At 37.0% G+C, this 23,835-nt stretch overlaps 1 non-coding gene across 1 annotated transcript; it reads right to left on the reverse strand.

The window, feature by feature from the left end:
• Positions 1-14,867: 14,867 nt before the first annotated feature.
• TRNAW-CCA (transfer RNA tryptophan (anticodon CCA)) lies at positions 14,868-14,939 on the reverse strand. Its single transcript has one exon. It is a non-coding gene; the product is annotated as a tRNA-Trp (tRNA).
• Positions 14,940-23,835: the final 8,896 nt, after the last annotated feature.

Consider the following 23,835-nt stretch of genomic DNA (forward strand, 5'->3'; position numbering starts at 1 on the left):
AACCCCAATAATCCAATTGCATCTGTTTTTTGATGCCAATAGGAATCTTGAGTGAAAAGAGCTGTCATGATGCGATTAAAAATATGAGGGCGCATTCTATACCTTCGACGAAAATCATCTTCATTGAATATTGGACGATCAACGAAATAATCTTCCATGAGATTTTTTCCTCTCGATAGCCTTTCTCTGGGATGATTAGAAGATTTTCCAGGTCGTGAGCCCCGTCCTTGTTGTTCATCTGGAGTATTGATGAACTCCATCATCATCGCCGATTCAGTCACCATGGTATTCATAATTTCAGTCTCTTCTTGACTGTGTTGTTGCCTCTGACTCAATAATCTTTTTAATGAATTCATTATTGCAAAGATTTGTAGTGATTTTGAGATGACTATAATATGAAGATCATGATTGTAATAACCCCAATTTTTGGAAATTTTTTGAAACCCTTATGATTAGTGTTTTTGCTGGATGAGAAAACTTTTCATGCCACGCTATGTAGGGGTTCTGTTATTGATCTTATGGGATATTATTAGTACTCTATGTAGTATATAAGTGTATGTAAAGATCGTCAGAATCCAATTCCGAACACTTGGATTTTTCCCGGAAATCCACTAGATACGGAAAGAATTGAGAAAAAGGTAACAGGATAAAAAGGATTTAAATTAAAGGATTATAGGAGAGGATCATAAAAGGAATATAATATATTGAGAAAGGTTAAGGGAACCTAAGTAATAAGATCCCGGGTATGATCCCTCAAACGATAAACGAAAACGAAAGTTAAGCGAACCGTATAACAGATCAGCGGTCATTAGGCAAACAATTAGGAGGTTAATCAAGAAGGTTAGGGATGATGAGGTCATCCAACCAATAAGGAGAGGACAAAGGGGGGAGGATGACATCATGAGCATGACATAAGCATGACATAAAGGGAAGGAGATGTGGTTAGTTTATAACCACACAAAATCAAGGTTAAATTGGTCATTAACCAAAAATAAACAACAAAAATCAACCAAGCTAAGCCAAACAAATCAAAAAACACAAAATCATTTCATTCTCATCATCTTGCTCTCGGCTTTTCATCTTTTTCAAAGGAAGAAAAATCAAAAATCAAGTTCCAAGCATTGTTAAATCACAAGGTAATTATCTAAGCTTCCTTGTACTTAGATATGGATATGCTATAAGTTTAAGCTCCTAATTCCTTCACAATCTCTTCCAATAAATCAAGGAAGAAGATGGTGAATAGTAACCTTCAAGAAATAACTTTAGTTTTCTTGAATTTTTATGAAAGATTAAGGTTATACAATCAAGGATCAAGGTTCTTTAGGCATTCAAAGCTCTTGTGTTGTGTTAAAAGCTTCAAGAAGGTATAAAACTCCAAACCCTAGCTTTATTTTTGAGTATTTAGGAATGGTTATGAGTAGTATAGTATATGTGAAGCATGAAGCTTGTTTGTTAAGAGTTTGGGTTGGAATGGGGGTGATTGATTTGTTGAAATCTTAAGATTTGGTTAAAGAATGTAGTATAGTTAAATTCAAGTTTTAGGAGTAAGTAAATGGATTATAATGAGTTGGTTTGGGGCTGTTGTAATGTATTTTGGATGGAGGTTTGATTGGGTTGTGAATTGGGGTTGAATTGTGATGGTTTTGGAATGGTTTAAAATTGGGAAATCGCGTAAACATAGCCGTCGTAACGTCCGATTTTCTTTGGACTGTTTTTGTGCATAGCATTAGGACTCGAGAACCCCCTGCTAGATTATGACCACTGCCATTTTTAGATAGCTCATGTTACGAGCTTCGTTTTGATATGTAGTTCGTTCGATTCCGATGCACGGTTTAGGAGAAACGACCGTTTCAAGTAACGGCGTTTCGCGAACGAAACTTTTCCCCTCGCCTTACTTTGAAACATAGGTTAAAGACCAAAAAGGGTTAATTAATGTATGAAACATTTATGGTAAGTGTGTTAGGCAGTTGGTAAAACACCCGCGAAGGAATCGCCTTAAAACTCGTAAAGGTTAAATTATTAAAAATGGTGGAGCCGAGAGTACTCGAGTGACTTAAGCAAATCAGTGAGCGCAAAACAAGCGTTAGAGTCTAAGTTAGTTAAAGTATAGATTTACAAGTGATTTTGGTTTAATTCCAACTTACTTGTTGTTTATAGGTTACCAGACTCGTCCCGAGCCTTTTATCACCCCAAGTCGCTCAGGCAAGTATTCTATCCGTTATACTGTTGTTGTGATGAATATATGTATTTGCATTATCTTGCGATAGATGCATGTTGGATAATTAGCAAATGATGCGATATATTGTAGCATGTGATATGGTATATATGCATGCCTGTTTCATATTCTTGAAATATATATCTGTTGGTTCAGTTGATAATACCTATGCTAGAGAATAGCGGTAACTTGCATATACCCTTAGTATAGGGACCCAAAGGTGAAAATATTTTCTAAAACCGGGAGTCGAGGATCCCGAGTAGATTTTGTATATATGGATATGGGTATATATATATATATATTTATATATATATATGGTTATAGTTTCCAAACTATTAATCGAATAAGGTTTATTCGATAACTTTAACTTTATTTTATTATTGAATATTATTTGAATATTCATTCGAGGGCTTATGACTCAGTTTATATTATTTAATGAATATTATTTGAATGTTCATTTGAGGATCTATGACTCCGATTATTTGCTGAAGTATATTCTTTATTTTATTAAAGAATAAGGTGTCAATAATCAAACTTATTTTCGATTATTCAACTAAAGATAATACTTTCATATAGGTATATCCTTGATTATTTAATACTCGTTTCAAGTATAAGTTTTAATACTTCTACTTCAATTATTTTTATAAAGATAATTCTTTGTGGGAATATTATTAAATAATAATATTCAGACATTTTCTAAATATACTGGGGACTGATTTACTTCATTAAATCAGTTTTACTCCAAACACTCTTTAAAGTGTTTTCGAGTCTTTAAAATGATTTTCAAAAGTTAGAGCGGATCCCAAAACTATTTTTATATTTAAGATCTTCCTTTTAAAAAAGGGGATTTAAATACTCGCTCAAAACCTGGGGGATCCGGCTCGGTGGTGTGTTTTATATTCGCAACAAGGTTGCTGTCTTGGTAAAAGAGTTTTTGATTACTTACCCAATATTCGGGAAGTAAAATTCTTGGAACAAGTTAATCCATTAACAGGCATCGCCTGGGAAATATCGGTGAGTTTTCCTTTCCAACTAGATACGACTTCTTGGTGGAGCCGTATCAACAAGTTTCTACTTGGGGAAAGGGGGAAACGAGCTTTACGTTTCAGAGTCATGGATTTCATCTGAACTAGGAGTGGCGTAAGTGGTCGAGTAGCGCCGGCCCAGCCTTATTATATTGGCCCAAATGGCCTGGAAGTTCCGCTAAGGCGGTCCATTCCTTAGGAGTTCAGTGTTCGGTTGACAAGTAAATCCGACAGGTTCTCCTCTACATGTAGAAAATGGTGGGGTTGTACTACTACGACTGATCATCGTAAGTGGTCTTCCTGGCGCGGTAAACTCCCGTAATGAGTTCATCATCCATTTGGATAATTCTGCAACACTACCCGTAGCATTTCGATCGAAAGGCTACTAATGGGTGGTTGCCGAAGCATTGACAGGGTCAAACATTTTTATTGGTGTATCCATTGAACGAAGTATCTCGTAACTTCATCTCTTTTCAAAATATTTCAAAGATCAAATATTTTCAAGTTTTATTTGTGGTCTCATCTATGGGATGACCTCGTGAATCTTATTATACTTCGAACAGTAGTAGTTCAAGTAGATTTCTAAAAAAAATGGTATAAGTATAGTGAAGTAATTGGTAACTTCATCTTCTTTTAAAACTTATATCCAGTAAGTAATTACCTTACTCACGATAAAGATTCTAGTAAGTATCCATTTAGATACTTATATTATTGTTATCACTATGTATTATCTTGCGAGCTGTAAGGCTCACTCTTGCTTTATTTCTTCATCACACAACAACAGTTAGGAGAGATGGCCAGACTCCAGCAGACCCAGCGCAAGCGCGTGGGAAGCGTCCCGCGTCTTCCCGATGATGTTGTAGCTGCTATAGCTGCAGAGGTAGATCCATTGTAGTTCAGACCATCTACTTTTGAGAATCAATTATGTATAATTATAACTTGTGGCAGATAATGGCAATTAACTGTAAATTTATCAAGTAATCGTTTTGGGTTGTAATAACTTTTAAATTGTGGATTCAAAGACTTGTACTTATTTGAATTTCATCTCTGAGACTATAACGGGTTGTGGTGTGTGTTAGTGTGGGGTCACAGCATAAGGTTGTTTATTATTAATTAAGTGAAGTGTTATTGTGGAAAGAAAGACCGTGACGACCCGGATCCCCGACCCCGGATCTGGGGGTGTTACAGAAATGGTATCAGAGCTAAGCGTTATAAACCTCAGAGATGATGGGACGTTAAGATAATAAGTTCACTAAGATAATAAGAACTCTTGCCAAGTTCATAGTCGGACTACCTAACGTAGTACTGACAGTTAAAACCCTTATGGGAACCCTTATAAATGTAGCGATAGAAGCGTAGTTCGTTATCGTATAGGGAAGCGGGGCACCAAACCTTGAGGTTCAGGAGCATCAGCATGAGGATGTTTTATTACAAGTTGGAGATCAAATTGTGAATCCGATGGAGTACCCTAATGAGGGACCGGATGAGGTTCAGATAGAGAATGCTGCGGTTGAGGATGTTATTCCGGAAAGGATTGTGGCTGAGGAGGATCTCATGGAGGATCCTGATGAGAATGAAGAGAGGACCGTTGAGGAACAGATGACCGTAGTCAGGGCGACTACCAGAGCAAGAATGGCCGCGAGGGTGGCACTAGAGGACGAAGAGTTACCAAGGGCACAAAGGTTAATGAGGGCAGAAGGAGTGGGGCCTTCCACGACCCCAATTATACCAGTATCAGACCCTCTTCCAGAGGCTCCTGTAGACATCCATGAGGTTCCACCAATTCCTGTTCCCTCCCCTGTACAGAGCCCAGCACATACTGAGGAAATGCCACCTTTATCCCCTGCACCATTGTCACCTGATACCGTGCTTGGTTATCCATTTGGATCTCCTGGGTCTGCACCACCTGCCCCCCATGGACTGCTAGATGCTACCACTCAGGCTTCTCTTATCGCTGATTATCATATGACTTTGGGTGGCCTGTCAGAGGCCCGAAATGTTAGGAGTGATCTGTTGGATCGACTTACTGCACCAAGGATTGAGGGTGGGATACTTCCGGCAGGATTAGCGTATAGCATGGAAAGGATTGAGGCTACCACCCGTGTTACAGCTAGGGGCCATCTTGAGGGTCAGGTTGATCCAGCTCTACTTGCGACTATCTTAGACCTCATCACCTCTGTGATGGAGCAGGTTAGGGATGTCGTGCGTGCTCGCATCTCTTAATCCATGGTAGTGCGCAGAGCCAGAGCAATCAAACAAGGGTCTCATGTAGCACCGCTTTTGGAGGATTAGCCTAAGTTATGAATGATTAGTTTTAATGACGAGATGACTACCTATGGTAGTACTTTTGGGATAGGACCGATAAGTTCATATGATGTAATCCTCTTTAATATGTTCAGTTGTTGTACCCTCGAACAAATGGTTATGTATATATTCGTTAATTTCAGTTCAGATCAGTTTGATTGTGATAAATCACATTGTTAATTGCTCTATTAACACTTAAGAGAGTGTCATGAAGTTTATCGAACTTAAGAATTCATAATTTGCAATCGTGCAAGGACTAAACGAGGGGAAGACTTAAGCAAAGTAAGTAAGACAAATATCCGGAGATTCTCAAAATTTTCCAAGTAATATGCCCCCACAAGGAATAAGATTAAGGGCAAACCTTGAACGTAATAATCAGGGAGGTCGCAATTAAGATATAAAGAACCCGGAATATAATAAAGTGGAAAATGAAGATTTTAAATTAAAAGATGACTCCAATTATGGGGAGTAGGAAGAAATATTTAGACTGAGGAAACAAAAGTCGAGTAAGGAAAGGAGACCCGAGACGGTACTCCAATACGGCAATTCATGGACCTGTCTAAAGAGAACTTAGACTATTATCCCCAACCACCACCCTGAGGGGACAATGCGGCAGGAAATTCTTTCATGACCTTTAAATCGTTAAGCTCTCAGAGTTCCAAGGAACAAGTTGACCTAGTCGAGGCAAGAGCCTGGCTAAAGGAAATATAGGAATCATTTGAGATTCTAAATGATTGACGAATCACAAAAGACTGTTTTTATCACTCACCCTCCTAAGAGAGAGACCACCTGCTGGTGAAAGGCCAAGGAAGGCACGGAGCAAGAGATTATAATAAACTGATTAAAGTTCAGCCAATTGTTTTCGGGAAAGTAATTCCCAAGGTTATGGAATAGTGTAAAAGCTTTAGAGCCAGAACAAAGGCAGACGAGTATGATGAATTATGAATCTAAGTTGTAAAAGTTATCAAGATTCGTTCTGAAGACACGAATCCAGAATGACGGGATGTTTGAAATCAATGCTTATGTTGTGTTGGTTCATGAAATAACGATAAAAGAAAGGAATATAAAGGCAAGAGAGTTTGAGGAATGATAAGGGAGTTGGGCATGAGGAAACCCTAAAGACTCGTAGAAATAGAAATAGAAGAGTATGTAATCGTCAGGATGAGGGTGATTCACCATGAGTTAAAATTGATGGTTGAAGGCATAAGAGTTATGTATATTTTATCCCCTGTAAGTTGGGAGGATTCGAGGAAAACCTTTAGATAGTTCGAAGGATAAATAATAAGACGCGGATAGACTAAGGAGACTAGAAAGTAAGAAAGTAGGAAAGTTGGATGAAGGAAGTGACCTTCAATAATGTGAAATGTAAGACCGGTGGCTCGATACCCAGAAAGGGAGGCGCCAGGTATGAGAGATATCCCAACATTGAGGTTACTGTTGAGATAAGCAATGAAAGTAAATAAGGAATTATTAAGAAGAGGTTCACGTTGAACACGACCAATATCTTCCAGAACATCCTTGTTATCGTTACCAAATTAGGCAAGACAAGCGGATAACCGTTGCTATCTTTTGGAGGCCATATTGATTGACCCCATTTTGAATACAGATGTTATGGTGGAATTAGACATATACTATCGAGGTGGGAATGATGAATATGATAATCTATCAAGGATATATGACTTGATTTATCCATGGAAGGATGCAGGTACCTTTTAAAGGTGGAATTAAGGATAGAACATTGGTAACTTAAAATGAATCCTAGGGGAATGCATACAGGTTGGCATTTCACCCTTAATAGGGATAGTATGAGTTTTGACAGTATGAATTGGAAAATATTAAGGTAATGATGACCTTTAAGTATCAGTGGAGAAAATTTTTCAGAAACATATAGATAATGGTTCTAGTATTAGTAAAGGGTATATTGATATGCCCTGTATCTAGGGAATACAGGAGGAACGAATCAAGGATAACCTTAGAGGTTTTACAAGGAGAAAGGTAATATTCAAAATTCTCAAGAATAGAAATGTTGATAAAGGAAATATGACGTAATTATAATGTTGCCAAGTGGGGCACGTGTTAAACCACGAGAAAGTATGGATCGAACCAGTAATGGTCGAAATTATTCAGGGCAATTAGGACTTAAGATAAAAGATGTTCTAATTATGATTGAGAGTCAGTCATGACAGTGATTAACCTCTAAAAGACTGAGGCAATAACTTATGGAAAAATGGTGATTTTTTTTTTACTCATCAGATTTTAAGGAAAGCATTTTCACATAAGCTGTGATTGAAATAAGGTAGAAATTTATTTGGAGGTGGTTAATGTGACATTGACTGTAAGGAAATTTTACTATCAGGAAAGGCCAAAGAGGTGGCCGACACTTTAAAGGTAAGTGGATAATTATAGGCGCGTGTGCCAAAAGAATACAGTGATGATGGTTAAAAATGTGAAGGTTGAATTATGGTTTGGAAGATTGACATTCCTTCTGATGACTGTGCAATACCCAACCGTAATAGTAGTTGGTAAAGGTTTAATTCGTGTAATCGCCATGAACGGGCTATCTATCTTAGAAGATCCTATCTTGAGATAAGCCAGGACCATGTTTCAAAAAGGACTAGATGAACCCTTGAGTTAATTCTTCTATTTAGGGCGTATGATTAAGAATGGTATTAACCTGCTATCGTTGCTTAGATTGAAACTCTTCTGCACTTTTATCTGCTTCATGTCATGTATGTATGTCAGGATCAGGAGTGTTCTTCATGAATCAGGAATGGTGATTATGTTACCTCCTTAGAAGGATTTGATACGAGATGTATGGACTCCGTATGGTTAGCTATTAAGACTTCATGGAAAATAAATGACTACAGTGGGTCAGTGGTGGACCATAGTAAGGCAGCAATGATTCTGCGAGTAATGAGCTGATTACAACCATGAGAGTTGTATTGGAATGGATGTTGAGATTGAGTACCACTAATCGGGTCGTGGTAATGTATAAGTTATCATTGATAGACTAATTAAGTAGAGTATCTACCTATTGAATATTTATTCCTTCTTATGAAAAGAGAGTCGTACTACTATATGAGGAAGGTTGCGGTGCAAGCATAGAATTCTAGTAACGATGATGTCTAGAATGAGATCCCAGATTCGATTTTCGATGTCGAGGGAGTTTGAAAGGTGATTGTGTATAAGCTCGAGGAAGAGCATGGGTCCATAGAATGATGGACGGAATGGCGAAAATATTTAGCCATGTGAAATACGATGCTATAACACTTGATGTTGATATAAATATATATGTTTCGTTCTCCTATGACAGACCTCTATAGTTCAGAGGTAGGTTCCAAGCCAGATATTTTGTGGCAGTATATATTTTTTTCATATATACAATTCTCTTCAATTCGTTCTTTTCTCTTCTTTTCATTTCATATAAGCTGAGAAGAACAACCCTTCCAGAAGGGGAGGTATTGCCGAATGACTATCTATCTGTGTGATAGAAGCCGAGTAGGATACCAGCTATTGTTTAATTGCTTGTCAAGTACTAAAGGCTGGCCACCTTCTGTACTAACTATGCAATATAACAAGTGTTCATGATCATAGTGATCTCTCAACAAATTCCTTTACTTCTATATGATTAATCAAACTTTGGAAAATAGAAACAACTGAAAAAGGAGTAATAAAGTGGTGGTAGTATGCGGAATGGGAACACATTCGTGATACTAAGGTTTACGTGGTTATTAAAAGGTTATAGAACGCTAACGAACAAAAGTATAACCAGTATAATATTAGGAACGGAAGTTAGTAGCGATTACGAACTGGAAAAGAATGGGTATTGAGAAGCAAAAGCTCTAATGCTAAAAGCTATAATGAGAGTCTGTGTAATAGACTTGAAAGAATTTGGAATGATCACTTAATTCGGGTCGAGTTATCTTACGACAATAGATCATGTGTCATTATCGAGATGTCGCCTTATGAGATCCTTGAGGGAAGACAATGTCGATCTCCCTTATGTTAGGATGAAGTTGTAAAGCGCAAGATGCTCGGACCCGCAGTAGTCCAAAGGACCAAGGATATGATAGATCTAATCAGAGGACGGCTGGTAGTAGCCCAAGATGGACATGATAAGTATGTTGACTTGACACGAAAGGATAAAGAGTATGAAATAGAGGACCTAGTGATGTTATAGGTATCCCTTGGAAAGGATTGATGAGGTTCGGAAAGAAAGGAAAGCTAAGTCTACAATTTGTTGGACCCTCGGATATATTAAGACGTTTGGGAAGTTAGCACATGAGCTAGCCCTACCCCCGATCATGTAGTAAGTTCATAGCGTGTTCCACGTATCAATGTTAAGGAAGTGTAATTCAGATGCCAGATAAATAGCGGCATATGAGCGCATAGACATGCAACCAGACGTAACCTATATGGAGCAACCAGGAAGGGTTATAGAGTGAAAAGGAACGAATGCTTAGGAGAAGGGTTATCAAACTAGTATGAGTTTGATGGTAGAACCACAATGTGGGAAAATTGACTTGAGAGTTAGAAAGTGCAATACTAAGAAAGTATCCCTATTCATTTCTATCTGATTCCGGGACGGATTCCTTTTAAGGAGGGGAGACTGTAATAACCCCAATTTTTGGAAATTTTTTGAAACCCTTATGAATAGTGTTTTTGCTGGATGAGAAAACTTTTCATGCCACGCTATGTAGGGGTTCTGTTATTGATCTTATGGGATATTATTAGTACTCTATGTAGTATATAAGTGTATGTAAAGATCGTCAGAATCCAATTCCGAACACTTGGATTTTTCCCGGAAATCCACTAGATACGGAAAGAATTGAGAAAAAGGTAACAGGATAAAAAGGATTTAAATTAAAGGATTATAGGAGAGGATCATAAAAGGAATATAATATATTGAGAAAGGTTAAGGGAACCTAAGTAATAAGATCCCGGGTATGATCCCTCAAACGATAAACGAAAACGAAAGTTAAGCGAACCGTATAACAGATCAGCGGTCATTAGGCAAACAATTAGGAGGTTAATCAAGAAGGTTAGGGATGATGAGGTCATCCAACCAATAAGGAGAGGACAAAGGGGGGAGGATGACATCATGAGCATGACATAAGCATGACATAAAGGGAAGGAGATGTGGTTAGTTTATAACCACACAAAATCAAGGTTAAATTGGTCATTAACCAAAAATAAACAACAAAAATCAACCAAGCTAAGCCAAACAAATCAAAAAACACAAAATCATTTCATTCTCATCATCTTGCTCTCGGCTTTTCATCTTTTTCAAAGGAAGAAAAATCAAAAATCAAGTTCCAAGCATTGTTAAATCACAAGGTAATTATCTAAGCTTCCTTGTACTTAGATATGGATATGCTATAAGTTTAAGCTCCTAATTCCTTCACAATCTCTTCCAATAAATCAAGGAAGAAGATGGTGAATAGTAACCTTCAAGAAATAACTTTAGTTTTCTTGAATTTTTATGAAAGATTAAGGTTATACAATCAAGGATCAAGGTTCTTTAGGCATTCAAAGCTCTTGTGTTGTGTTAAAAGCTTCAAGAAGGTATAAAACTCCAAACCCTAGCTTTATTTTTGAGTATTTAGGAATGGTTATGAGTAGTATAGTATATGTGAAGCATGAAGCTTGTTTGTTAAGAGTTTGGGTTGGAATGGGGGTGATTGATTTGTTGAAATCTTAAGATTTGGTTAAAGAATGTAGTATAGTTAAATTCAAGTTTTAGGAGTAAGTAAATGGATTATAATGAGTTGGTTTGGGGCTGTTGTAATGTATTTTGGATGGAGGTTTGATTGGGTTGTGAATTGGGGTTGAATTGTGATGGTTTTGGAATGGTTTAAAATTGGGAAATCGCGTAAACATAGCCGTCGTAACGTCCGATTTTCTTTGGACTGTTTTTGTGCATAGCATTAGGACTCGAGAACCCCCTGCTAGATTATGACCACTGCCATTTTTAGATAGCTCATGTTACGAGCTTCGTTTTGATATGTAGTTCGTTCGATTCCGATGCACGGTTTAGGAGAAACGACCGTTTCAAGTAACGGCGTTTCGCGAACGAAACTTTTCCCCTCGCCTTACTTTGAAACATAGGTTAAAGACCAAAAAGGGTTAATTAATGTATGAAACATTTATGGTAAGTGTGTTAGGCAGTTGGTAAAACACCCGCGAAGGAATCGCCTTAAAACTCGTAAAGGTTAAATTATTAAAAATGGTGGAGCCGAGAGTACTCGAGTGACTTAAGCAAATCAGTGAGCGCAAAACAAGCGTTAGAGTCTAAGTTAGTTAAAGTATAGATTTACAAGTGATTTTGGTTTAATTCCAACTTACTTGTTGTTTATAGGTTACCAGACTCGTCCCGAGCCTTTTATCACCCCAAGTCGCTCAGGCAAGTATTCTATCCGTTATACTGTTGTTGTGATGAATATATGTATTTGCATTATCTTGCGATAGATGCATGTTGGATAATTAGCAAATGATGCGATATATTGTAGCATGTGATATGGTATATATGCATGCCTGTTTCATATTCTTGAAATATATATCTGTTGGTTCAGTTGATAATACCTATGCTAGAGAATAGCGGTAACTTGCATATACCCTTAGTATAGGGACCCAAAGGTGAAAATATTTTCTAAAACCGGGAGTCGAGGATCCCGAGTAGATTTTGTATATATGGATATGGGTATATATATATATATTTATATATATATATGGTTATAGTTTCCAAACTATTAATCGAATAAGGTTTATTCGATAACTTTAACTTTATTTTATTATTGAATATTATTTGAATATTCATTCGAGGGCTTATGACTCAGTTTATATTATTTAATGAATATTATTTGAATGTTCATTTGAGGATCTATGACTCCGATTATTTGCTGAAGTATATTCTTTATTTTATTAAAGAATAAGGTGTCAATAATCAAACTTATTTTCGATTATTCAACTAAAGATAATACTTTCATATAGGTATATCCTTGATTATTTAATACTCGTTTCAAGTATAAGTTTTAATACTTCTACTTCAATTATTTTTATAAAGATAATTCTTTGTGGGAATATTATTTAAATAATAATATTCAGACATTTTCTAAATATACTGGGGACTGATTTACTTCATTAAATCAGTTTTACTCCAAACACTCTTTAAAGTGTTTTCGAGTCTTTAAAATGATTTTCAAAAGTTAGAGCGGATCCCAAAACTATTTTTATATTTAAGATCTTCCTTTTAAAAAAGGGGATTTAAATACTCGCTCAAAACCTGGGGGATCCGGCTCGGTGGTGTGTTTTATATTCGCAACAAGGTTGCTGTCTTGGTAAAAGAGTTTTTGATTACTTACCCAATATTCGGGAAGTAAAATTCTTGGAACAAGTTAATCCATTAACAGGCATCGCCTGGGAAATATCGGTGAGTTTTCCTTTCCAACTAGATACGACTTCTTGGTGGAGCCGTATCAACAAGTTTCTACTTGGGGAAAGGGGGAAACGAGCTTTACGTTTCAGAGTCATGGATTTCATCTGAACTAGGAGTGGCGTAAGTGGTCGAGTAGCGCCGGCCCAGCCTTATTATATTGGCCCAAATGGCCTGGAAGTTCCGCTAAGGCGGTCCATTCCTTAGGAGTTCAGTGTTCGGTTGACAAGTAAATCCGACAGGTTCTCCTCTACATGTAGAAAATGGTGGGGTTGTACTACTACGACTGATCATCGTAAGTGGTCTTCCTGGCGCGGTAAACTCCCGTAATGAGTTCATCATCCATTTGGATAATTCTGCAACACTACCCGTAGCATTTCGATCGAAAGGCTACTAATGGGTGGTTGCCGAAGCATTGACAGGGTCAAACATTTTTATTGGTGTATCCATTGAACGAAGTATCTCGTAACTTCATCTCTTTTCAAAATATTTCAAAGATCAAATATTTTCAAGTTTTATTTGTGGTCTCATCTATGGGATGACCTCGTGAATCTTATTATACTTCGAACAGTAGTAGTTCAAGTAGATTTCTAAAAAAAATGGTATAAGTATAGTGAAGTAATTGGTAACTTCATCTTCTTTTAAAACTTATATCCAGTAAGTAATTACCTTACTCACGATAAAGATTCTAGTAAGTATCCATTTAGATACTTATATTATTGTTATCACTATGTATTATCTTGCGAGCTGTAAGGCTCACTCTTGCTTTATTTCTTCATCACACAACAACAGTTAGGAGAGATGGCCAGACTCCAGCAGACCCAGCGCAAGCGCGTGGGAAGCGTCCCGCGTCTTCCCGATGATGTTGTAGCTGCTATAGCTGCAGAGGTAGATCCATTGTAGTTCAGACCATCTACTTTTGAGAATCAATTATGTATAATTATAACTTGTGGCAGATAATGGCAATTAACTGTAAATTTATCAAGTAATCGTTTTGGGTTGTAATAACTTTTAAATTGTGGATTCAAAGACTTGTACTTATTTGAATTTCATCTCTGAGACTATAACGGGTTGTGGTGTGTGTTAGTGTGGGGTCACAGCATAAGGTTGTTTATTATTAATTAAGTGAAGTGTTATTGTGGAAAGAAAGACCGTGACGACCCGGATCCCCGACCCCGGATCTGGGGGTGTTACAATGATATTATTTATAGACAATTTTCAATCTATAAATCTAGATCAAGACACGTGTGATAATGTGATTCAACGAAAATCTTATCAAAAATTTAAATTTATCCACAATCTTATCAAAAATCTAAAATTATCCAACAATATATTATTGGATATTATTTGTGGGACCATTAAATAATAGAGATGAAATTACATTTATGATATATAGTATAATTATTTATTTAATGAATAGTAATTGATGAATTGATGGAGTTATGTGGGTGTATAAAAACTAAGGAAAAAAATGAATTTAGCATGAATAGTAACCAACTCCATTGATTCAATTGATGAATTGATGAATTGATGCCCCGATGGGTGCATATGCTCTTATACTCCTAATTGGTTGTAATTTTATTTTAATAAATAAATATCTATAGAAAAGGCAATCAGACGTAGGCCTAAAAAATTAGGCCTAAAAAATTGAGACAGCGCGTTGTCGTTTGCCGGTTCAGGTATAAAAATGTTCCGATGCTTTGCCGTCAGCCCCGCCAAGGTATGTACTTTTACGGTGTGTATTTTACTTGAACATTTTTATATATAATGATCATACACTTGTTTAGTGTAGGGTTTTCCATTCAGATGTTCCACAAAGATAAAGTACTAGTAGTAGTTTATTTTTGGTAAAAGGAATATGAACCAGTCGATTGTCAAAAAACAAAAAAAATGAACCTGACGTGAATCGAACACGCAACCTTCTGATCTGGAGTCAGACGCGCTACCATTGCGCCACAGATCCAAGATGTTAATGTTGTGTTTTTATTCGTACTCAGATGAAATTGTACAGATCACTAAAGTTTGTTGTGTTAATGTTTGTGTTCGACAATGGTTTGATGTGTTTTTAGTGTCCTTTGTGTCATGCTCGTGCCTGAACTATAATTATGGAGAGATTGTGCTTTGTATTAAAGACATAATAATTATGGAAAAACAAATTGAACATTGTGTAGTTGAGCTTCAAACTTATGTGTGTTCTGTACTTGACCTATTGGTATTCAGTTCACTCCAAAATTTCTAAAACAAATATATATTACCTGCTTATGGACTGTAAGAGTTATAAAGAGGAATTAACCAATTGTGTCTATTTAGGTTTAATCCTGAACTTCCGTAAGAATTCCTCATACCTACTCCTAAATTATTAGCTTTGGTATTTAGGTTTTATCCCGTAATCTTTGTGAGAGCATTATGTTCATTCACGGCATTGTGAAAACTGAAAAGCAATCTATTATGTGGCAAGAGGGGTTAATCTATATTTATAGATTTTTACAATCTTTTTTCCTTGTTTAAAAATTCATTCTTGTATTATTGTTCTGGACATTCTGAAGAGTGTTTGATCAGTGGTTTGACATTGACAACAGAAGTCATTAAATCAAACAACATGGTCTGTTGATGCAGTAGGGCCAATCTAATCATTTTTGTAACATATTTTGAATTAATTAATCATTACTGGGTCAGAATTCTAGCTTAAACGAGTCTTAGACATACACTTACTTTACATTTATTCAACTGAAATTTTTTGACACAATGCATAGCCAAGTTTGTTCAAGTTTACGGCAATATTCAGGTAAATATATTGGTTTTGTAAGAAGATCACACTACATTTACATCGAATCATCAATATTGCAGGGAATCAATTATATGACAAATTGCCAAGACTGGAAATCTTTAGTTATCTCCAAAAGAACATTTTTGTCCTTGTCTAATGAAAAGTCTGTATATTATTTTATAATTGTTTTCTTGATTCTACTTGTACTATTGGATGCCTTTTCAGCTTAAGGTATAAATCATTTAGTTACAGGTCTGAGCCAGCATCAAATGAGTATTAAGCTATTTTGAATTTGGCAACTCGCGGCCTTTAGCTCCAGAAGTAGCCCTGAGATCTGGATATTATAAACACTGGTATAATGTATCCATGTTGTTTCCTGATTCTTAAGCTTATAAGGCTTGTTAACTAATATTTATTTCAATAAACCCAGGCGTGAGTAGCATATGAAAGAATAAAAGACGTCTCAAAGATATTAAGATGGACCATCATCGTGGTACAACTTGAGATATAGTAGCAATATCGACTGAAATTACATCTTCAGTGGTAAATCTCATTGCCTCACCATTGCCGTTAGTTGAGAAGGAAGGTCTTTCTGGATTAGGTATGACTTCATTTTCATTTCCGAGCATTGACGAAATCTCTAACATAGTTGGCCTTTCTGCCCATTTTTCTTGAACACACAATAGGGCCACTTGCATGCATCTTGAGACTTTACATGATGAAGTGGCATCATTCAGCGATGGGTCAATAAACTCCTTGCCTTTTCCGGCTTTCCATAAATCGTATGCCTGAAACAATTGATTTGCATTATCTCTGTTTATCTTATTGTCCTTTAGCCTTTCACATACCAAATTCCAGATAGAAAACAAGGTAAGACTATGATAGTAACTTACATATTCCAGCAGATTCAAGTTCCTAGTTTCACCATATAGGTGTGTACATTTGTTTCCACTTATAATTTGCAGTAGTATTACTCCAAAGCTATAAACATCATATTTTCTGGAGTATATTCCCTGTTTTACGTACTCGGGAGGAACATAACCACTGCAATGAAAGAGCAAACTTTAGGTAATAAATTAATCTGAAACAGTTGTGTGATAGCGTATACGGTATATACCGATCTTGTACTTACTATGTCCCAATAATGTTTCTTGTGTTTCCTTCATTTTCGTCTTTCTGGAAGCTTCTAGCTATACCAAAATCGGATTTTTTCGGCCTCATCTCTGCATCCAACAATATGTTGCTAGCTTGCAAATCTCTGTGAATTATCGTCAATCTTGTGTATTCCTGCAGATACAGTAGCCCCTGAACCCCTTCAATGATATGAACCCATTCCTCCCACTCTAGCATTGACCTTGCAATTGGTTCTGCATTAATAATATGGAAGATTTTTTAGTTTTTCACAACTCATCGGTTAGTCTAAAATAAAAATTAATTGTACATTTGTAACTATTCAAGTGCATGCCTTATCATCTAAAATCATGTAGACTTTAGTAGATCGAATAGAACTATCAAAACAAGTTTGATTAATTGAAGTGAACTATTGCTAAACTATAGTGGAAGGAGCTTTGACGATATATGATGTGTGTGAGTGTAGGAGATCGCAAGCATACATTGTTAGGACAACACTATAGAAGGAGGTTGAATATAGTGTTTATACAATCAAATCGATTTCGAACATAACAGTAATCAAGTATATTCAATATAATAAACTCTGTTACAATGGAACAGTTGTTCTCTCTCAGTGATGAACAATATCACTAAGAGCTGTTATGTTACAATGTATAATCTTCCTCGTGAATGATAACACTTATAGTGTAAACCCTAAGCTGTGTTTATATTGATGCAGGATCTTTATATTCAGCGCTTTGAACTCTTATACAGAATAGCTCAAAGTAAATAATGGAACACTAAGTGAAGATGAACAAAATTATATGGAAAGAAAGAGAGAATAATTAGGCCTCAGACCTAGATTACTTAGGTCTCACACCCAAGGAATTTAATAAACTTAATTCATTCAACTCTGCCTTGAACAAATAGAGTACAAGAATTTATAGTAATCTTTGGAACATTCTAGCTAGATAACATTTAATGTAGGGGACTTTCAAACTCCTAAGAGACTTCTAGACTTGTTTGACTCTGTTAAGACTTTATGACTCCTTACAATGAACTTAATTATTTTCTGGAACCTTCTTCTGCCTTCTTGCATATATTTTTCCATACCTCCTTGAATTTGCATCATTTCTCCCCGGCTTGGAAAAACTCGACTCCGACGAGTTAAACGAGTGATACTTGTTATAAAGATCAAGATCTAAACGTTGACATTCTTCATCAGAAATCCATGTACAATCAGACCTTGGTTTATCCTTCCATTTGACCAAATATTTCTGATAACCCCCATTTCGAGTAGAAATAATAGTTGTATCCACTATATCTTCAATCTCATCACGGACATTTGAAGCAGGTGGCAAGCGAAGTGGAGCAATAGATTTTGAAGAGTCACCATGTCCGTGATAAATGGTTAAATCTTCAATATTGAAGATATTACTAATTCCCATGTCAGCCGGAAGATCTAGAACATAAGCATTTGAATTAATTTTATGACTGATTGTATATGGTCCAACACGTTGGTACTGCAGCTTCTTGAACTTTCTATTTGGAAAACGTTCAGGTCGGATGCGCACCATAACCTGATCTCCGACCTTAAATTCAGTATTTTTACGATGCAAATCTGCTTGAGTTTTGTATTTAGCATTACTGGCAGAACTTTTGTGACAAACATCGGCATGAATTTGCTGAATATGTTCAGCAAAAGCTTCTGCATCTGCTCTATGACGGCTAGATATAGGTAAAGGGGCCAAATCAATTGGTTTCTTAAGTTGGATACCTAACACAATCTCAAAAGGACTGTGGCTAGTAGTTCGATTGACAGAACTGTTGTATTCGAACTCGGCCATTGCCAAAATCTGATCCCAAGTTGTAAGTTTATCTTCAACCAAACAACGTAGTAAATTCCCCAAACTCATATTAACAACTTCTGTCTGCCTGTCTGTTTGAGGGTGATAGGCAGAAGAAAATTTCAATTGTGTATTCATTAATTTCCACAAGGTTCGCCAGAAATAACTTGTAAATTTCACATCCCGGTCTGACACTATAGTCTTTGGCAGCCCGTGAAGTCGAACTACCTCCTTAAAAAATATCTTTGCGATGTGGACTGCGTCTAGTGTCTTTGAACAAGGGATAAAATGCGCCATCTTTGAGAATCGATCTACAACCACGAAGATTGAGTCATGTCCTCGAGTTGTTTTTGGTAAGCCAAGTATGAAATCCATGCTTAAGTCTTGCCAAGGCTTGTGAGGAGTCGGAAGAGGCATATATAATCCTGAATTATTCTTTGTTCCTTTGGCCATTTGACAAATGCGACACTGAGAAACAGCAACAGCCATATCATGTTTTAAACGTGGCCAAAAAAATCTTTCTTCAACCATGGCAACTGTTTTGTCCCTTCCAAAATGACCAAGACCATATAATTCCCAAATAATTTGTTCACGAACTACTTAGATGGTAGACAAAGACGATGCCCTTTGAATAAATAACCATCTCGTAAAGAGAAAGTAGAATGAACCTGTTGTCCGGTAGTCATGCTAGAATAAAGCTCTTGAAAATCTTTACGTGATAGATAGTCCTCCTTAAGCCTTTCAAAACCCACCACCTTGACAGATAATGTATTCACAACATAAATTACCCGACTAAGAGCATCGGCTGCTTTATTCTCCACCCCAGCCTTGTGTTTTATAACAAAAGCATATTCTTGCAAGAACTCTATCCACTTCCCATGCTTATGGTTTAGCTTCTTTTGACTGTGAAGATGCTTAAGAGCTTCATGATCAGAATATAGCACAAACTCTTTATGAATAAGATAGTGACGCCAATATCGAAGTGCTTGTACTAATGCATAAAATTATTTCTCGTAGGTAGTATATTTCAGCTTAGCTTCATTGAGCTTTTCACTAAAATATGCTACCGGATGTCCTTCTTGGCTGAGTACTCCTCCAATTCCTACATGTGAAGCATCACATGCAACTTCGAACACCTTTGTAAAATCTGGCAGCCTTAGAACTGGAGCTTGAGTCATGCACTCCTTAATCTTTGCAAATGCGTTAGAAGCTGCCAATGTCCACTTGAATTTCCCTTTCTTCATACAATCTGTAATTGGAGCCATAATAGTGCTGAAATTTTTAATAAAACGCCGATAAAAGGTTGCCAATCCATGAAAACTCCTGGCCTCGTGTAATGATTGTGGTAATGGCCAATTAATGATAGCTGCCACTTTCTCGGGATCTGCTGCCACACCTTTAGAAGATACAATAAATCCCAAAAATACAAAATTGGATGTCATGAAAGAACACTTTTTTCATGTTGATGTAGAGTTTCTCTTGTCGTAGAACTCTTAGAACTCGTCTTAAATGAGAGAGATGATCCTCCTTGGTCTTGCTATATATTAAAATATCGTCAAAATATATTACCACAAACTTACCAATAAAAGGCTGAATTATTTGGGTCATTATCCTCATAAATGTGTTAGGGGCATTACATAACCCAAATGGCAAGGCCAGCCATTCATAAAGGCCATCTTTGGTTTTAAATGCAGTCTTCCATTCATCTTTGGGCCGAATCCGGATTTGATGGTAGCCACTTCTTAGATCCACCTTTGTAAATATTGTAGCACCTGTCATCATATCAAGCAAGTCATCGAGCCGTGGTATCGGAAAACGATACTTAACAGTAATTTTGTTAATTGCACGGCTATCTATACACATGCGCCAACTTCCATCCTTCTTTGGTGTTAAAAGAGTCGGCACAGCACATGGACTTAGGCTTTCTCTAATGAATCCTTTTGACAAGAGTCCTTCCACCTGCTTCCTTAGTTCAGCATGTTCAGAGGGATTCATTCGGTAGGCTGGAAGATTCGGAAGTTGAGCTCCTGGGACAAGATCAATTGCATGTTGTATCTCGCGCATCGGAGGTAAAGCATCAGGTAGTTCGTCGGGAGCAATATCAGAGAAGTCTTGCAACAATGTTTTAATTTCATCTGGTAATTTCTTTGTTGTCGAGTCCTCATTCTGATTTACTCGCTTGATCACCATTCCATAGATAACTCCAGTTTCATTGCTTTCGCGCAAGAACTTCTTCTTTGTTGGAAACTGTAGGACCTTTTTTCCCGTTTAAATGGCTGATCCGATTAATTAACTGCAGAATTTGAGTCGAGTAACTTCTGATCTGTTGTAGTTTCTGAAGCTTTTGGCCTGATTTTCTTCATTTTCTTCAGTTCCTCGGAACTTTTAGGATAAAGTGTAATTTTATTACCTTCCCAGAAAAAATGAAAGGTATTCTCCTTGCCACAATGATATACATCATAATCGAATAACCATGGACGTCCAAGTAAAATGTGCGTCACATTCATAGGAACAACATCACAATGAATAGATTCTTTGTAATGACCACACGTTATTGGAACTAGGCAGCGTTTACTTACCGGAATGGATGTATTATCGATCCAAGCAACATGATAGGGCTGAGGATGTGGCTCTGTAGGAAGTTTTAGTCGTTCGACTGCCGAGGCTGAAATTACATTCATGCAGCTTCCGCTATCAATCACCAGCTTAAGTAACTCATTTTTACAAGTTACTAGTGTTTGAAATATTGTAGTCCTCCTCCAATCCGCTTCCTTAACTTTTAGAGCAGCAAGTATGCGTCGAACAACCATATTCAAAGAGTTCTCCTCGTCAGAATCAGCCAAGTCATCAGCATTGAATTGCGGAGTTTCTTCACCATCTTCATTTTCAGCCATTTCATTTTCTTTTGGCTCTTATTCTGAAACACCAATATGCAGATTGTTCCTGGTGGGACATTGATAAGCTTTATGTCCCTTGCCTTCACATCTGAAACACCGATCACTATTGTCCACACCCTTTCCTCTCCCTCCTTCTTTCTTATTTGTAGTGTATTGTGGCTTCGATACAGGGCTGGTGACATTAAACTTTCTCGTTACTGCCTCTTTCATTTGAGCAAAACCTTTAAGAGTCATATTCAAATATTCCTCCAAGTCAAGTGCAATTTGGAAAGCATTTTCCATGCTATACGGAGTGTATCTCAGCATTTCCTTTCTGATTTCAAATCTGAGACCAGATTTAAATCTTGCCAAGCTATGGCGCGGATCTTCAACAATCCGACTTCTTATTTTTAATTCATCGAACTTTTGCATATACTCTGCTATCGTCATCGTTCCTTGCTTCAAATTTACAAGCTGTTCACAGAGCTTATCTTCGTAATTTTGAGGCATGTATTTTTCCCGCGGTCTTGCCTTCATCTCCTGCCAGGTCACTATTGGAGGTAGCCCCAATCTCCGCATGTCTGCTTCAACACCATTCCACCAGACCTTTGCAAGATTAACCAATTTCATTTTGGCAAACCTCACACGTCGCTCCTCAGACATGTCGTACCAGTCAAAATATTCTTCAATTACAGAAATCCAATCGACAAAGTTTGTTGCGTTAAATCTTCCGTCAAAGTCTGGTACATCAATTCTCACCTTCTTTGTGATATCCCCAGCTGTGTCATAAGGGGCATACGGGCCTCTGTTGAAGTTTCCTGAAGTTTCCTGGCACATTAAACATGAGTGGCTGCTGCATCCATGGAAGTCCATTATTCAGTGGTTCCCGCCTTACATTTTCTTCTTCATTTGGTTGTTCGTTTCCACCATTGTTTGCACCAGAAGACTCTCCTTTAGGAGAATCCACAGTTGGATTTGACTTTGTTTCAATCTGCTTAACTCTGGCATCAATGTTTTCAATCCGTTGATTTAAAACATTAAGACTTTCCATCATTTCTATCAGCACCTGATCTCGTTCAACATCTGTAAGTCGGCCTCGGAATGAACGTCCCGTGCATGTCGTCATAGCGCTGCCTTGCTCTGATACCAATCTGATGCAGGATCTTTATATTCAGCGCTTTGAACTCTTATACAGAATAGCTCAAAGTAAATAATGGAACACTAAGTGAAGATGAACAAAATTATATGGAAAGAAAGAAAGAATAACTAGGCCTCACACCTGGATTACTTAGGTCTCACACCCAAGGAAATTAATAAACTTAATTCATTCAACTCTGCCTTGAACAAATAGAGTACAAGAATTTATAGTAATCTTTGGAACATTCTAGCTAGATAACATTTAATGTAGGGGACTTTCAAACTCCTAAGAGAATTCTAGACTTGTTTGACTCTGTTAAGACTTTATGACTCCTTACAATGAACTTAATTATTTTCTGGAACCTTCTTCTGCCTTCTTGCATATATTTTTCCATACTTCCTTGAATTTGCATCATTTCTCCCCGGCTTGGAAAAACTCGACTCCGACGAGTTAAACGAGTGATACTTGTTATAAAGATCAAGATCTAAATGTTGAAATTCTTCATCGGAAATCCATGTACAATCAGACCACGGTTTATCCTTCCATTTGACCAAATATTTCTGATAACCACCATTTCGAGTAGAAACAATAGTTGTATCCACTATATCTTCAATCTCATCACGGACATTTGAAGCAGGTGGCAAGCGAAGTGGAGCAATAGATTTTGAAGAGTCACCATGTCCGTAATAAATGGTTAAGTCTTCAATATTGAGGGAGCGTCGTTTCACTGCTATTTCTTGTCCATTTTGCAATATTCCCTAAAGAGATTGCAAGCAGGTAAAATAATTATCTGTTAATTCCAGTATAATATTTCCTGTATGCGAAGTAAAAGGAACCTAATTCACTTCTTAATAATATATTTTGTTTCCTATTATTTTATGTGTGTGCTGAAAGGCATATGTTTTGGTTGTCATGACAATTGCTTTCACGCATAACCAAGTGTTCATAATTTGTAAGAATTACCTTGTAAACAGGTCCGTATCCACCCTCTCCAAGCCTATTGTTCATTGAATAGTTATTTGTTGCTTCTTTTATTACAGCAAAACTGAATACTTGAAGATTAGGAGACGATGACCTGACTCTATGTAAAAGCCGGTTTACTGCGCGAAAAGACACAAATT

The sequence above is a fragment of the Apium graveolens genome, chromosome 3, assembly GCF_009905375.1.
Source record: "Apium graveolens cultivar Ventura chromosome 3, ASM990537v1, whole genome shotgun sequence".
Lineage (NCBI taxonomy): Eukaryota > Viridiplantae > Streptophyta > Magnoliopsida > Apiales > Apiaceae > Apium > Apium graveolens.